This window comes from Euwallacea fornicatus, chromosome 7, assembly GCF_040115645.1.
Source record: "Euwallacea fornicatus isolate EFF26 chromosome 7, ASM4011564v1, whole genome shotgun sequence".
Classification (NCBI taxonomy): domain Eukaryota; kingdom Metazoa; phylum Arthropoda; class Insecta; order Coleoptera; family Curculionidae; genus Euwallacea; species Euwallacea fornicatus.
The window spans coordinates 4191688-4207417 of record NC_089547.1 but is presented as its reverse complement, the minus strand read 5'-3'; the positions used below and the strand labels follow the sequence as shown (position 1 = coordinate 4207417).

The 15730-nt window shown below is 39.5% G+C and overlaps 1 protein-coding gene across 23 annotated transcripts in view; it reads right to left on the bottom strand.

The window, feature by feature from the left end:
• The window catches only part of br (broad-complex core protein), a 42284-nt gene extending 27216 nt beyond the window's left edge, over positions 1-15068 (bottom strand). For 6 of the 23 annotated variants that reach the window (XM_066284309.1, XM_066284310.1, XM_066284320.1 and 3 more), the window contains exon 1: positions 7784-8083. The gene's annotated coding sequence lies outside the window, so the exon portion shown is untranslated. Of the gene's footprint in view, positions 1-7783; positions 8091-14942 lie in introns of those variants that run through there. The other 17 variants (XM_066284300.1, XM_066284306.1, XM_066284305.1 and 14 more) reach the window with 8 other exon arrangements.
• Between the last annotated feature and the right edge of the window lie 662 nt (positions 15069-15730).

Below are 15730 nucleotides of genomic sequence, written 5' to 3'. Positions count from 1 at the left end.
TTGTATAACCTTTTTGCGGAAAAATATATTGATATACCACATTTAATCTTTGTCAGGGCTGTATCTGAAGGTAACTAGAGATAGTAGTTAGTAGGTAAATCAGTGGCGTTTCTTTGAGGCTTAGGCTGGATTTTAACCTTGAATTGCTTAAATTCTATTTGAATGTAATTTTTCGCGCTCGTTTTTTTATGGTTTTAGCTGCTGAGTTTTGTGGTTGTTTTGAGCCCCTCAGAGCTCAACTTACTAGACAGGCGTAAGACGGGAGGCCAAATTGAGAGACAGAGTGCCAAAAATTTTAAAAACAACTATAAATAATTTTGATTATTTTTGTCACGCTTTTATTATTTTCTTAGTTTGTATTTTTTTTTTTTCATTAACTTAAAATGTTTTAAAATGTTTATAGTTTTTTTTACAAGTCTTAATATTTTTTTAAGGATTTTTATATGTGTAGAATAGCTTTAGTTAATATAAGACTTTGATAAATCTGACGTAAATTTTATAGCTAATAACGTGTTAACCCTTCCTCCACTCGTAATACCGGAGCCCTTTTTGAAAAATCCAATTTTTTGCCGAATTCGGCATCGTTCAATTTGTTAAAAGTGAGCCACGTATTCAGGGAATCACTCGAAACTACTACGTGCAGACCGAACTAGAGAATTTCCTCTAATCCACAAATAAATTTAAATTCATTTAATGGATGAAACGAAGCTGAAAAAAATCAGAAGAAATCTCGGTAATACCAGTACGTGAGATGAAATTACATGTGAAAGGAAAAGAGAGCCAAAAACATTCGGGAAACACCTCAAAACTACGGGAAATTGAATGAGATGAAAGTGTCCTAGAAAACGGTCTGAATTCAAAGGATGAAACAAAGGTAAAATGCTCAAGGGAAAATTTTAAACTGTGGGCACATGAGAGCTGAACACCTTGAATGAAAGGAGTTGGCTTGAGGGTCGCTTACGAAGTTAAGAGATCAAGAAAATACTGAAAACACTGAAAAGTTTTACCATCAGGAAAGTGCCTATAAAGCAAATTGCAATCAGCTTCGTTCTGCTAAAAAAATAAAATAATATAAAATGTATAAATATAAATAATAATAAATATAATGAAGAAAAAATTCGAGAAACAAGGTAAATCGCTGGGTTTTAATGGATCTTATAGTTTAAATATCTCGCAAAGTGAACTCGACTGCGTGATATGAATACAAAAAAGCTAAAAAACCGAAGAAGGAGATGATTTCTAATTCAATATTTTGAAAAGTTACGGAAACTTGGAGAAATGAGAAAACCGATTTTCTGCGGTTTTGGAAACTCAAAAAAGTCTTAAAAAAATTATAGACCTAAGCGAGGACTTACAGAATTCAGGTTAGTTCAGGTTAGGGATGAGCTATCAGAAATAATGCTTAGTGGCGGATTCTCGTGGGTGACCAACTGAATCCTAGATGCTTTAATGGGCACGTTCCTGGGAGGAATCCTCCCCGGCATCCATTTGACCATGCCAAAACTTGAGGTGGCAGGGGAGAGGGTCGTTTTGGATGATTTCGCGTCATGGAAAGAAAAACGCTTAGGTCTGACTAAATGCTCAAAAATTAAGAAAAAAAACACTGTTTTGGGGCGTTTTTGGGAAACTCGGGATATATCTGAACGACAAAGTAAACCGGTAGAAATTCAACGAATTCGCACCAAAACTGAAGACTTGAGAGTCGATTTAGGCAACGCAGGATCGATTCAGGATGCGAGGGGTAGGAAAATGAGGGAACACTCGGTGGTTGAAACAAGGGTTTAAATTAAATGATTCTCGAGCAAATTAACGTGAATTCGAATATGGTTTTTCCCCTATCAATTTTTATTGATTCGGCAAGACGCTTGGCCTTATCAAAGCTTTTAAACAAGTTAAGCTATGCAACTCCATGGGCGATAACTTCACTATTATCCGGATTATCTCCTAGGAAAAAATAGAGGTTTTGGCGTGACCCCAGACACATATTTCGGCATCTAGCAGTGCACCAAATCGAAAAAAATAGTCGCTATTTTTACTTTTATCGGTTTATATGTTATTTTGGAGACCCTGACCTTGCCAACAACAACTTAATGAAGTAGAAAAATTCTATTTCGGTTTGTTATGACTTGGATAGTTTTCAAAAAAAATCCCACAGGAAACGCACGGAAAAAGGGATTTTTAGCTAGAATTTTTTTGCGCAGGAAAAATGCGTCAAATATAAGAGAAAAACGGTTCTTTCCCTAGCGCCAGCACGGCGAAGGCTCGTTCATGATTTGGGCATTGGTGACTTTATGACAGGGCCTAATTACGTTTTCCAGCAGAATGATGCTCCACTTGACACGGCTCATATAACGAAACAGCAGTTTCCCAACCACAACATCAATATCACGGAGCGGCCCGCGAAGAGTCCAGATCTAAACCCACTAGAGAATTTATGGAATGTTTGTAATAGCTCGCCAAGGCTGCGATCTGCGAAGAAGGATGGCAACAGCACTGAGGACCTCAAGGAAAAAATTGCTGAAGACTGGCATGGCGGTACCCCTAAAATTCTCCAGGGGTTAATCGAAAACATGAAGGACCGCGTAGTTAACGTCAGACAGAGGAAAGGAGAAACCGTACGATTCTGAAGGTATTTTGGCTCAAATTTTCTCATTTTGACGTCCAAAAGCCTTTAAATTGTAGAATGGCCGAGAGTCTTGAGAAAAAAATTAGGGACGGTCCAGAACTCTTTGGACGAGTCTTGCTAGCGATCGTTGCAATTTAACCCACGCTCTAACCTTTTTTTCCGGCTGTAGTGCTTCTCCCCCGTCACTGATTTTTTCTGTGTATATCATAATAATAGGGGAGATGAGAGTCTCCCCTTTCAGCCCCCCAGTCGCCCCGCAACTTGTTTTAATAGCAGTCGCCCAGGTAACAAAAAGCGCGGGGAATAAACAGATACTATAGTGGAGCGAGTGTGTGTATGCGGGCACAAAAGTAAAGGGCGGCCGGAGGGATGCTGGGGGGAAATAAAGATGAAAACATTGCAGGTTTTATTGCGGTATTGATTATAAAATCAATAAAATATGGCCCAGGCAGTCGGCGAAAAGAAACGGGAAAAATATGGCTGATTCTTTCGGTGGTTTATCATGTGAGGGGAGGCATTAGGAGCCGATTCTGCAGTCTCTCAAACGAAGAGGAGCAGACTTTTATCGAAAACTATTAGCATAATGACGAATTGTATGGTTATCAGAGGCAATATCTGACTGTGAGCAAATATGGCGCATTCCGAGAAGTTTGGTGTTGACCCAGAAGATAGTACCGAGACTGATAGTTTATATTCGTTTTTTGCCTTTTTGTCTACCTGGAAGTGAAAGATAAAAAATCAAATATTTGATTACGGCCTACGAGGGGTTCGCTCGAGTTGATTGGACTTAAAGGCAGTTTCGATAAGATCATGTATTGATGACGTCAGGCTCATTACTCGCTCCTAGCGAGAGCGCTCTTTGCTCCGATGCTCGAAATTCCGAATCGCCCTCTGTATAAATATATTTATTTCAAAAACATTCTCGTCGGCCTATAAACAACAGACCAAAAGCATAAACCTCCCCCTTTCGTTTGGGAAAAAGGGGGGTAAACTCCTCTTCTGGAAACGGCGAACGTTCTCTAATCTAATACGGGTTGTTGTAGCGAATCGGAACGAAATGAAAGAAGGGCATAGAACAGAATAAAATTAAAATGTTGAAGCATTGCGCAACTACGGCGGGAATAGCCCGCGAAGAATTTAATGATTTTTTGGGGCCCAAATGGCGGTGGGGCGCCGGGGGAGCCCTCATTAGCATAGGCGGAGCAATTAAAAATATCTCTCGCGAACGATCCGCTAGGAAAAATCGCCGGATCGGCTCTATACAGCTAGAGGGGCGACCTTGAGCCCTGATTCCCGCCAGGGGCGCAGCAAAGAAGGCTTAGCCCAAGGTTCCCAACGCAACAGACTACAGGCAACAGCATCTGGGAATTGGTGAAGCGCCAATCTACCCTCTAAAGCCACTGATTTCCGAATCCTCGAACTCTACGCATTGGTAACTTAAATATTAAAATGATTAACTACTAAATTTTTTCAATTCGCGTAGCTCCTCACTATTACCACGCCATCTACACTTAAGCTAGCTAAATTGAACTAACCTCAGATCAGATTCGCCCGTGGATTAACGTGAGAAAATCCCATGCGCCCAATTTAATTCGGTGTCGCTATCTATGAACTAATTTATGAAGCTGAAAATATAGCGCTAAGTATGAAATTAACCAGTCACTAAAAATCATCGCAGGAAAATTTCCAGCAGTGATTTTCCCAGTTGTAACATTTTTCTCGCAAGCCCTTGGGCGTAGATTATAACGTTTTCCAGCGAGTTCGACAAACATAATGCTGAGGGTTAATGCTAGAATTGAAAATAAATAAACAGTTTTACAATGACTTTTCCGAGTTACGTCTGCGATAATCTTCATAGCAGATAGTTCTACAGGGCGTCGTTATTAAGTCGCACAGAAAGCTGCTCATAACGACAATCGAGCTTAATTGAGGGTTATTTGCACCACTGCATGTAATAGAGAAAAATCGACGCTAGATGGCACCGGCTGATTTCGACTGCTGCCAGGCCGAATATTTTCTTCTACATATAACGCGTATTAAGAACATCTGCAGCTCTTGATACCAGAACAACTCGTCTGAAGTGGCAATTTCAAAATCGTTCACAAAAGTTATTTTCCTCTTAAATAGATATGTCAGCTATTATTCTATTGTTCAATGGCTAACTATGTGCTTATCTCAAATTAAACTTCAAGGACATCAGTGATTAGGTGAATTCATTAATGGAATGAATAGTGCGATATTCCTGGCATTTAAACATATTTTTTCATGCACGCATGAGCCTAATGAGCAAAAAGCTGTAAGATCTATGTGCGATAACATAGCTATAAAAGTAGTTCTAAATAAGTGACATTTTTATCAATTTGCTGTATAAAGGATGTAGACTGTTATAAATAATTGTCGAATGTAATCGCAAAAATTGTTTACTGATTGATGAATTTGTTGTTATAAACTGAATAAAATGTGGTTTACGGGAGAAATAATCGAGAAAATCGGACATTCTCAAGCAGATTCTTAATAAGCAAGAATTTAATCCGAAGACTTTCTGAATGCCGATGCCGATTAGACGAAGGCGGGGTCCCTATTGGATGGAACTATGTAGCCCTCCAACCTCAAAAACCCACAGAGTTATTACCACCCGGTATATGGAGATTTTGAAAGGTCACCCAGGCCTTCTAGTTAATATATTCTAAGGCATTTGCACCAGCGGTTCCAGAGATATTGGTCCTCAAAGCTTGAGAGGACGAATGAAAAGGAGGACAACATGGAGACACCGAAATCTATCATTTCTCAATATTTTCAAAGCTTATTGTACCTCTTTAGTCTACTAAAATGATCAGCAAGAGGTGCGTTTCTGCTGTCCTTCAGACAATTTTTACGGTTTCGGTTTCTGAAAATTAAAAAAATTTTCAATACTGCTAGAGCCCTTGGTAGGATACCATGAACTCCCCTGGACAATAAAATGAGGCCCTTGACATTAAGCCTCCTGAAAAGGCCTTTAAGTCTTCAACTTCTTGTTCTCAATGCAAATTTCATAGACAGTGATTCAATCAGAGCTTCTCAATAGGTTCAGAGCTATTTTTCAAGACGTCCTGAGCGTTATTAATGCAAATTATCATGTTTGAATGCGACTCTGAAGCGACCATTTTGATTTCAACAAAAGTCTGTTCCCTCTCAGTTTGAAGATAAAGTTTTGACGAGAACTTTGCGGCCTTCGTGTCCGAATTTGAGAAACGCAGGAATGACTTCTGAATCTCTCTGTTTCCTCTCATTCTCAGAAAAAAAACTGTTGTTTCATAATGAGTTCAGGGAGCGTTTTGTGTGCCTTACGGCAGTTCGACACAAAGTCACGTGAAACTTAAGAAAAGTTAAATAAAACTAAGAAAATTAAGGCAGGCTTCGTCTGTTTGGATTCTTAAGGCCATTCAAAATCATAATTACTCATTTGCTTATGATTTATCGGTTCATTTCTTAAGACGCGAGTGAACCTCCGCAAGTCGGTTTGAGAATCTTAAAGCAATTGACACACTGAAAAACACAAGACAGATAAATAATGGCTGAAGAAAGAGCGATATATAGATGATTTCGTGTTGGCTCATGTTTATAATAGCAAGTTCAAGCCAGAGGCCCGAAATCCATACAAATGTGGTCAGTTCATCGACTAAACTTGACCGAATGTTACTAATTTGGCTAATAATGTGGGATTTCAAACCGTGTATCTCAGAAACTGTTTAAGAAGTGTTATCGAAGTATTTTTAAGAGATAAAAATCAAGGTGACACGATTAAAAATTCAAAATCATTGTACATAAAGTTGTATAAATTTTGACTTTCGACATTTTGTCAAGAAAATTTTGGCCTTGAGGAAGCCATCAGTGAGATTTCTTTTTTATTTAGACGCAAAATTTCCTGTAGAAAGTATCCGAACAAAAACCTGGAAAATCGACCCAGAAACGTCCAAGAAAAAAAAGAACGACCCTTCTGAGCCTGTTTTTCAAGGCACATGGGAAACTCCCGAAACTGTCTAATATCTGCACTTCTTATTGTCGGGTTTTAACGCTTTTCGATGCCTTTTTGTGAACAGAATCCCTAGGTAGTGAAAATCGATAAAGCCAAGAAGAAAAATTAAAATAAACAATAGGAGAAAGACATCAGCGAAAGATGCCCAAAAGATCCTTTCAAAGGGCATTGATTTGAGTTACCTTTTTAGTGAATTTTATTCAAATTAATTTTTCAACGCAATTAAATTTTTAAAGGAAACACTTTAATGCCCGAATTTGCACAATTTATTATGTAACTGAATGTAAAACCTTTATAAAGATATATATAAAAAAATTATGATAACGTACTCCCTCAGGAGTCCTTTAGGCAATTTCGGTTCCACTTTCAACATAAAGCGCTGGTTTCTGACTTCATTTATTTTTTGCATTACTGTAAGTACAAGTTTTTTCGAATTTTCAGGGAATTTACAGTGATGTGCAAGTTCTTGATGAGTCGAGAAAAATGTCCCGCAGCTGAATATTAGCTGCAGTAACGCATGGATTTTTACATCAAATTTTTAATACATTTCCAGAAAACTTCGTCACGTACATTCATTTCTTTACATACGGGGCGTCCCAGGTATACAATTTGGACTTTTGGGGTGGCCAGAAAAGCGACTTTTTATGCGATTTGCTGTGTGAGTTTTTTAAATTCGGGAATGCATAAACTTTAAAAAATATCTTTTGATGTCTTGGGCTCTGGTCTCGATATTTGATTAAACGGCAGTGGAATTCATGGGCACCAATCGAGAACTGCATTAAAAATACCAGAGCCCTAAGAAACCCTTTCAAAGGAAACGTCTTTCTAAGGACCAGTAATAGGAATTTTATGTGCTAAATTTGATTGATCCAGGAAGAGCGCCAAACGTTTAGAAACGCATAGATATCAACGCTCTTTAGAAAGGAAAAAGTCGAGGCCTGAAGGGCGAGAAATTAAAACTTCTGTAGATATATTTTCAAAATTTTTTACAAGAATTTTTAACGCAGAAACCAACTGCAAAAGAGATTTTTTGCAAAAATTTCCAATTCTCAAAATTAAGTTATTTTTCGCAACTTCGTGCAAAAAAAAACGAAATTTCGAAGATACGTTGTAACAAACTAAAAAAAAAATTAAAAACTTACCAACACAAGAAAACGAAACGAAAACCCGGAAAATCGACCCGGAAATGCTCCCAATCAAAAAGCAAAAACCCGCTAAACCGTCAGCAGCACCATAACTTAAGACTCAGTACCATTGAAGCAGTACCAGTCCAGGGTCGCACGTGACGTTGAGTACTCTGCGGAGCGATCACTAGGCACGTCTAACCATCCGCTCGTAGAGTCTAGTAATACTCTAACGACCTCATGATTTTGGTACTCCCGAACCCCTAAACTTGTAGGACCACTTTTTATTTGGCATTCGCAAAATCATAGGTACCTGTCGAGCGCACACCTGAACAGGGGGGGGGGGAGGGGGAGACGGCGCGGTTTTTGGGGGCCCCCTCCGGTCGCCGCGATGCAGTACAGTTAGCGAAAATCGAGATTTGCAACAGCCAGTTTTCGGCCATCCCAATTTCGAGTCGGTGAGATGGACCCTCTACTTTCAAACAGGTCCGGACTCTAAAAACCAACCTTGAGCATCATTGAATAATTAATCCACCGGACTATTTTAAGGAAACTATCTGTAGACTTCACAAAGACTTTCTCCGGTTAAAAAGCATTGGAAATTGTGACGTCACGGTGGACATTCTCGCCAAAGTCTACTTCTGTATCTTCGAATTTTCTTGAAAATAACGTGAAAAAAGTCAAAGAAATTAATATCTGCAGGAAGAGTGCTGAGAAACGATTCTTCCAAATTATTCCCGCTCGAGTGGAGAATCTGTTTAAAGTCAAATGTCATTTGGGAGATGATGACAAGTGTCCCAGTGTCAACTTTGACGCAACAACAAACACCAATTGTCACTTATATTTTTTTCACTTCTTTGTTATACGTCACTATTATAATACTCTTCTTACGTTATATCGTAATTTAATGAATTTAGTTTTCTTGTTCTAGTTTCCTTTTTTAGATCTTTAATTTTCAATTATCTCGTCATGTTAGATTTTTCTTTCTTCTTTACCTTGTTGTTTCTGTTATTATCATCATTTTATCTTTTGATTTAGATCCTTCTATTGTTATTTTTGACAGTATTTTGCGTTCGTTTAATTTTTTTTTATGTTTGTTTGTATTTTTTCAACATTTCCATTCGCGCTCCACATTTGCGCACGTGTGTGGAAACTCTGCTTCATGGGAGTACGCACGGAACAGCCATGAGCTTTCTTGTCTTGTCTGAGGCTCCACCGCTGAATGCACCCACATTCAAGTGCCCAGTTTTATCTTATCTTTCACCTAAAAAAATAGGTTCATACCTAATTAGTTAAAATCCCACTAAAAACTGGCCAAATCCAGTTGTAAGCTATTTATTATCGTTATCGCATTAACTGCATACGAGCCATAACCTTTAGTTCCGGTGTTTGGGGGTCAGAAATCAGATTCATCATCAGGGATAATTTCTCAATAAACTAACTTAAGATTAAGTGAGGTACACAGTCGGTGGACTCAAATCTAAGCTTAAATTACAACGGTGCAAATGGGCCTTAAAGTCAGGAATTTTTCGTTAACCAACGGGACATCCTAGGTTTAACCTTGGATAAAGGCTGGGAGGAAAACGGTTGGGTTCAAGTAGGCTTAAACAATATTTGAGTTTGTGCGCACATTGAGCCTAGTTGGGACCCCTCATTCCCATCTGAGATAAACGGAACAACTATCGAAAAATAATTTTTTGTACATACGCCCAGGCTGAAGGGGCATTTGTGACATTCTGGCCGAGTCCCGCCCTGTCCCTTGCAATTTCTCTATCTGTCTCCCCTTTAAGTTTAAAAAACTATCGCTCTCTTTCTCGCTTAGGGGACTTTGTGCAAATTTCGATTAGCGCACTGGTCCCCTCTAAAAAGGGTTCCGTGCGAAAGAAATTTTACTTCTTCGTTTCAAACAATAACCCGTCCCATAGGGGGGCCCTGCGAGTCTGAGAGAGAAGCAGCTACATTTCGGTTTTATGCATGAAAAATTTTAGAGGTCAAGACACTTTATTGCAGACATGCCTAAGGTTTCGTGTGGGTTGCTGCGATGGTAATTTCGGGGGTCTTGGCCGCTTTGGAGGATGGTAGGTGATGAATTGATAGATCAGGATGTAAGCGCGTAATTATAGGGGGTTTCGGGTGGTGGAGAGAGGTGTCGGTGACCTGGGACATGGGCAAAAAAAGAGAGAGCAAAGGGGCCCCCTGATGGTTGTGGTAAAAATCTCTTTAGGTCTCGTCAAAAATATTTGAAAAACGTGGCGTCACGAAGGGGCAAATTAGTAATAATAATCGTCAGATTTTGGTATCAGGGGAAGCTCTTGTGTCATTGGTAGGTTCAAAATATTCAGGGAAGCATCCGGGTTGAAGAACTCAAAGAGAATCGTGTGAAAGACTTCGTTTTACCTCTTATTAATCCCTTTATTACTCGAAAAGTGAGAGATCGATATAGGGATTTTAGAAGCAAAATAGCCCCCATAAAGGGAAAATTGAAAAACTGGCTTAATATATGGGGGCGTTCTACATCAGCAACTAGAGTTCAGGCGTCCCAGGTTTTGTAAACTGTTTTATAGAACTTGAGGCATTACCTCGTGAAGGTTCAAATAACCCGAAAAACGATAAAGCTAGCTATAAGGAGGTGTATGAAGAAATTGTTCCTTGTGGTCGGCAGGTTCACAGTGTGCGAAAGTATACAGTGTGTTCTATGGGGAAAAGTTCGAAGAATTAAAAGGAGTCCACTGGCTCCTATTAATCCTAAAGCTACTCGAAACTTAAAGGCGATGGTATTTCTACAGGTAAATGAATCCTAAAGAATAGGAAATTAAAAAATTCCATTATATACAGGGCGTGTCACGTGACAAAGTAGGGCGCGAATGTCTTTGAAATCGCGTTAAAATAAAAATCTGGTCTTTCGTAGTTTTAAGGGCGAAGTGACGATATCAGCTAATTTTAAGGGCGCAACTACCGACGTCCCGACAACTTCAACTGGTGCGGGGTGCCAACAGGCACATTCGAACTTCACGAGGCCCACGAGGGGCGTGAATCATGCCTCACACCACGAATTATATGACATTTCGAAGTGGTACGAAAATAAGTAAAAACCCAAAAATTAGGCATTATCAAAGGCCAAAGGCATCCTCGATTAGGTACATACGTGAACCCAGAGATCGCGGGTTGTTTGCCTATTATGCCGCAGATAACCTTCAAACTTCTATGATCTTATTAAGCTTTATCTACTAAGAACAACGGTTAATTACTCCGCATAAAAATAAATTTCGCTAATTAAATTGCAAACTTTATTCCGTCTTTATCTGCGCGATGACTTCATGGATAAGTCGGTGAGATGAACCATCGGGTCCTCCTCAAACGGAAGAGAGACAGGCGAAGCTCTGGCATCGTCATTTAAGTGATCTTTTCGCTGAATAAAGATAGAGCCACTTGAAATGCATTTAACAAAGATTTTTTTTATTTACTGGTAGCGGCATAGAGATGTCCCCGTGACCTTTAAAGATAAAAAGTGTTATTTTTCTGTTTGAGACTAAGCAACTGCATTGCATTCTATTTCAAAATATGTTGTGCCTTCATAGCGGTAAATAACCCAGAGAGGTTGGTCGTTGGGTGTACGCCCATCAGACGCGATATTATTATTTGGGTAAATATAACGCAGTCTCTGGGGATGCGGGGATGCTCTAAAACCAGAGGTTTTATCCGGGATAATAAAACTTTCCTTTACGCAAATTTCATAAAACTCCGCCTGAATTTCCCTAATGAAAGTGAAAAAGCCAAGGACACGTCGAAACTCTCTTTGCCCCCCCTCTTTTCAACCTCCCTCTCAAGCACAGGCCCGAACTGAGAAAACTTGAAAAGTCCTTTTAATTATTTTTACGGGGCTTATTTCAGCTTTTACGTCTTTCGGTTATCTCACTCATGAAACCCATTAACATTTTGCGGAGTTTAAACAGTGATACATTTACAAAATCCCCGAATGCCCGGAAAAGCCTCCAGTCCCTCCCTGCCTCCCCACGCACTTTTCCCTCATTTTCTTTGCATTTCCCGGGCCAGCTAGCGCTCTCGGTGCTTAGTTTTAAAACTTAAATTTTGTAGGGAAGAATGTCTTAGTTACACAAAATCAATAAAGCTAGAGAGCTTTCAAGGAGAACCAACTACATTTTAAAACACCCCCGTTGGCGGGAAGCCGTTCATTACGGGGGGTGGCTCCCCTAAGAGCTGAAAAGTTAGGCAAGGGCTCGCGAACGTAATGTAAAGGGATAGTTTGCATAATCTTGGGGGGTGTTAGTTGCAAAGGTCACTCGGTACTATAATTGGTCCGAGGAAACGGGGTGTCGTGAGATTTATGTAGGTTTTCACGACTCACGGTTTCATTGAGTGTGTGTGTGTAAATGTGGATCATTTCATGCTCACGCACAAACGGGTACCACAAGCAAAGGACTAAGTGTTAAAATTACAAAATGGAAATTTGCAAGCGATTGATTATCGTGGGCAGGTCGGGACTGGAACTGAACGTAAACAGTCGCAAGTTAAAGCCGATGAAATGTAGAAGTTACGAAAAGTTGAGATTTGATTTTGAAAAGTGTGTCAAGCCAGCCAAAGTCAATATATGGAATAAATGGATAAGAAACCCATTTTTGGACACAGTGACTGTAAAATCACTTTCTGCAGGTGCGTGAGCGCACCTGCTTGGTTTGTGTGCAAATTTCCAATTTGCGATTTTTTCACTTACTTCATATTCATTTGTACCCACTTCTGCGTAAATGCCAAAAGTGATAAATAAGAAATTAAAAAAAAAAAAAAAAAAAAATATCTTATACTATTTCCAGTAGATCATCAATCTTCTGCGCAACTGCGCTTTTTAAGACTTTCAAATCGGACACCCTGTGTTTTAATAAATGGCCCGATTCTACTGCTGAGTGTGAGCAAATTGAGCACGCATTTTTTTATATTGATCTCTCAAGAGTTGGAGCGTAGTTCGAGAAAAGGCGCAATTGAAAATTTCCATTTCAGAGTTTTTGGGTAAAGAAAAAACAAACAGAAAAACGGAGAAACAGAAAAACGGAACTGGAAAAAGTCAACAATTTTAATAAAGGATATTGTTACGGCGAGCGGCCGGCGGAGGTAATAACCCAGAAAAAAAGGGTCTATCGCGGCTCGGGCTCGACGTGTGATTTATTGCTTCTTTTTATGTATGTTGTGTAATCTGGCATGTTTGTTTATGTCAATGTTTGTTTAAAAAAAAAAAAAATGGAATCTTCTATTCATAGAATTCTAGCTGCGAAATGAAAAGCCCTTCAAAACGGTCTTTAAGAGGCAACCCACCCCCCTGACCGTTTAATAATCGGGACTAGAAATTGAGACTTTCCCCGATTTTTCAGTGAGCTCCCTCACGAGCCAACCCGTCAGAACGTCAGAAAATTTATCAGAACCTCTGAAATAACAATGGCTGATGGAAAATTGTAATTTAAAGAGGTGGGGGGGTTCCATTAAAGCTCTTTTGAGGGTCATAACGTCGCATTTGGATTACCTTGACGCCAAAAAGGAGATAAATTAACAATAAGTAGAGAATGACTTGAGGTCGCGTTGGATGAGTCACCTGTAACTGAACGACGGCTTTTATCAACGATAAAAAAAAAGCATTTTGCCCAATGGGACTTGCTTCTCTTTTCATGCCAATTTCGAAGTTAACGTAACAACAATTATGGAAGAAGGGAATTTTTTGAGTCGAAGCTGCGCAAAAAGGGTTTCCAGTCAGTTTTCATATATGTTTTGTTTGGTAATTTAGATTCGAATGGACCGAATGCGTAAGGAGAGCATTTACTCAAGTTCAGTAGGTAAACGCTTTGATTGCGAGAGTAAAGTGACCTGAAGCAAAATTAATTCGAAAAACTTGCCGTTTCGGCTCTGTTTTTCAAATGGCCAAAGCACCGTGTTTGACCAACATCGGCGTGCAGAGTGTCTCAAACGGGAGCTCTCAGAAATGAGTTAATTGTGCCTTGAGTGCGGTAAGAAAAAATCGTAATTAAAGATCTTTTCGTCCGTACAGAAGTTCAAATTAGTGATATTTGAATTTTTTGTCGGTTTTCTGAATGCTTCGAGCTCCGATGAGCTTTAAGCTTTTATTGTGTCGCTTTAAATATCCAAGGTACGCGAGATTCTAATACGGGATGATTCAGAATCATGGGAACAAACTTCTAGGGATTATTCAGTGGGACAATAGAAGACATTTGAATATAAGAACCCATGTCTGGAAAAGCCTCCCCAAGGCGCTACGTCCTTATGCTGCTCGGAGACAGTTAGGTGCAAAAATTTGTTTTACCGAGTTTTAGTATCTTTCGAAATTAATCTGTTTATACAAAATAACACCATAATAATTGTTCAAAATGTCGGCCTTGATTTTGAATGCACCTGTTTAAGCGACGCGAATGGTTTCTGCGGACTTAGCTGAAAATTTGATATTCGTTTTGAACGACTTCGAATGTCGCAGAGATTTGTGCAATCAGGTCTTGCTCTGTTCCCACTAGCGTTTCATAAACCAGAGACTTTACATGTCCACACTGGAAGAAATCTAAAGGTATCAGATCGGGCGATCCAGGGGGCCACGAGGCCGGACCGCGTCTGTCGATCCAACGTTGTCCGAATTGACAATCTAAAAAAATTGCTGTAGTGTTACTCTGCGCAAAAACGCAATAATTTCTTAAAATTACGTGGTCTTTACCTTTAACGTACTTAATTATGTGTTTACTTCCACAATGCGTAACGCTGCCCCGAACACTTACATAACGCACTAAGAACGTCAATTTTTTAATACGAAAAACGTAGGAACGAACAAACAGGAATAATGTTTACTGACGCATTTTATTTTAATGTTTTGACTTCGTTATTATCAAAGAACAAAATAAAAAAAAAACAATAATAGGGCAATTATTTTCATTGTTTTTTTTTCAATTATCCAAAAACACGAAGACCCAGATGTTTTTTGGTTCTAAGGCATGTACACATGTGCCCCATCTTTTGACTTTGACCATACATTGCGCAACTTGAATGCACGTTTGCATTGCAAAATCTACAGTGGCTGACATCTTGACCCAAGACCAAGTTCCAAACGAAGGTTCGCTTATGTGCACTGATTTTTTACATGGAAAATGTCCATTCTTGGCCTCACAAGACTTACCTTAACTGCTCAGTTCAGCAAGCCTCCATTGTATAATCGTCACCCAGAGATATGAAAACACCTGATCACCACTATACTATGCCAAGATACGTAGACATGCAAACGATAATAGTCAGTTCAGCATCCCGATACTAACTAACACAAAAATTCTAGGCGATTTTTTTTGGTAGTGAATTTTCGCGTTAGATTAGGTCGAGTGGAAATAATACTCGAAATACTTTGAAATTTAATACTACTGATAATTCTCCATTGGCCCAGCATCACACCGTATTTTGGGTGCTTTTGTTTTTGAGACCCCAGTGTTGTCGTAGGTTCAGCAACGTATTTTTATTTGAATTTTTGTTAATACGGCAGATTTATCTTACTTGTTGTGCTGCTGTTGGCGTAGGTTATTTATCTTCTGACGTTGCTCTCACCGCCATAATTGCGAATTTTAGACGTGAGAAGCTAACGACCTTACCCGACCACCCCAATTCCAACGACAATGCCCATCCCTGACCTACGACCCTGTACGAAGGGGCTAAGATCTATGCAATTTTTTTCGCGAAAAAATTGCACACATCAAACCGGTTGTTTTGGCTATTCACCAACGTCTATACAAACCATATAGAACAGGAGTTTTTTCTGCTTTCTTATTATAGGGCTCCCTCCGTCTTCAGATTCGCAAAGGGAAGCAGACTTGTGCCCTTTTGTCTATGAAATGTATGAGGGATTGCAGGGTTGCCGTGTTTTAAGAAGGGGCGGTATTTGGTGGACAGTGACTAAATCAGTAGGTCGAAGGTCTTCTC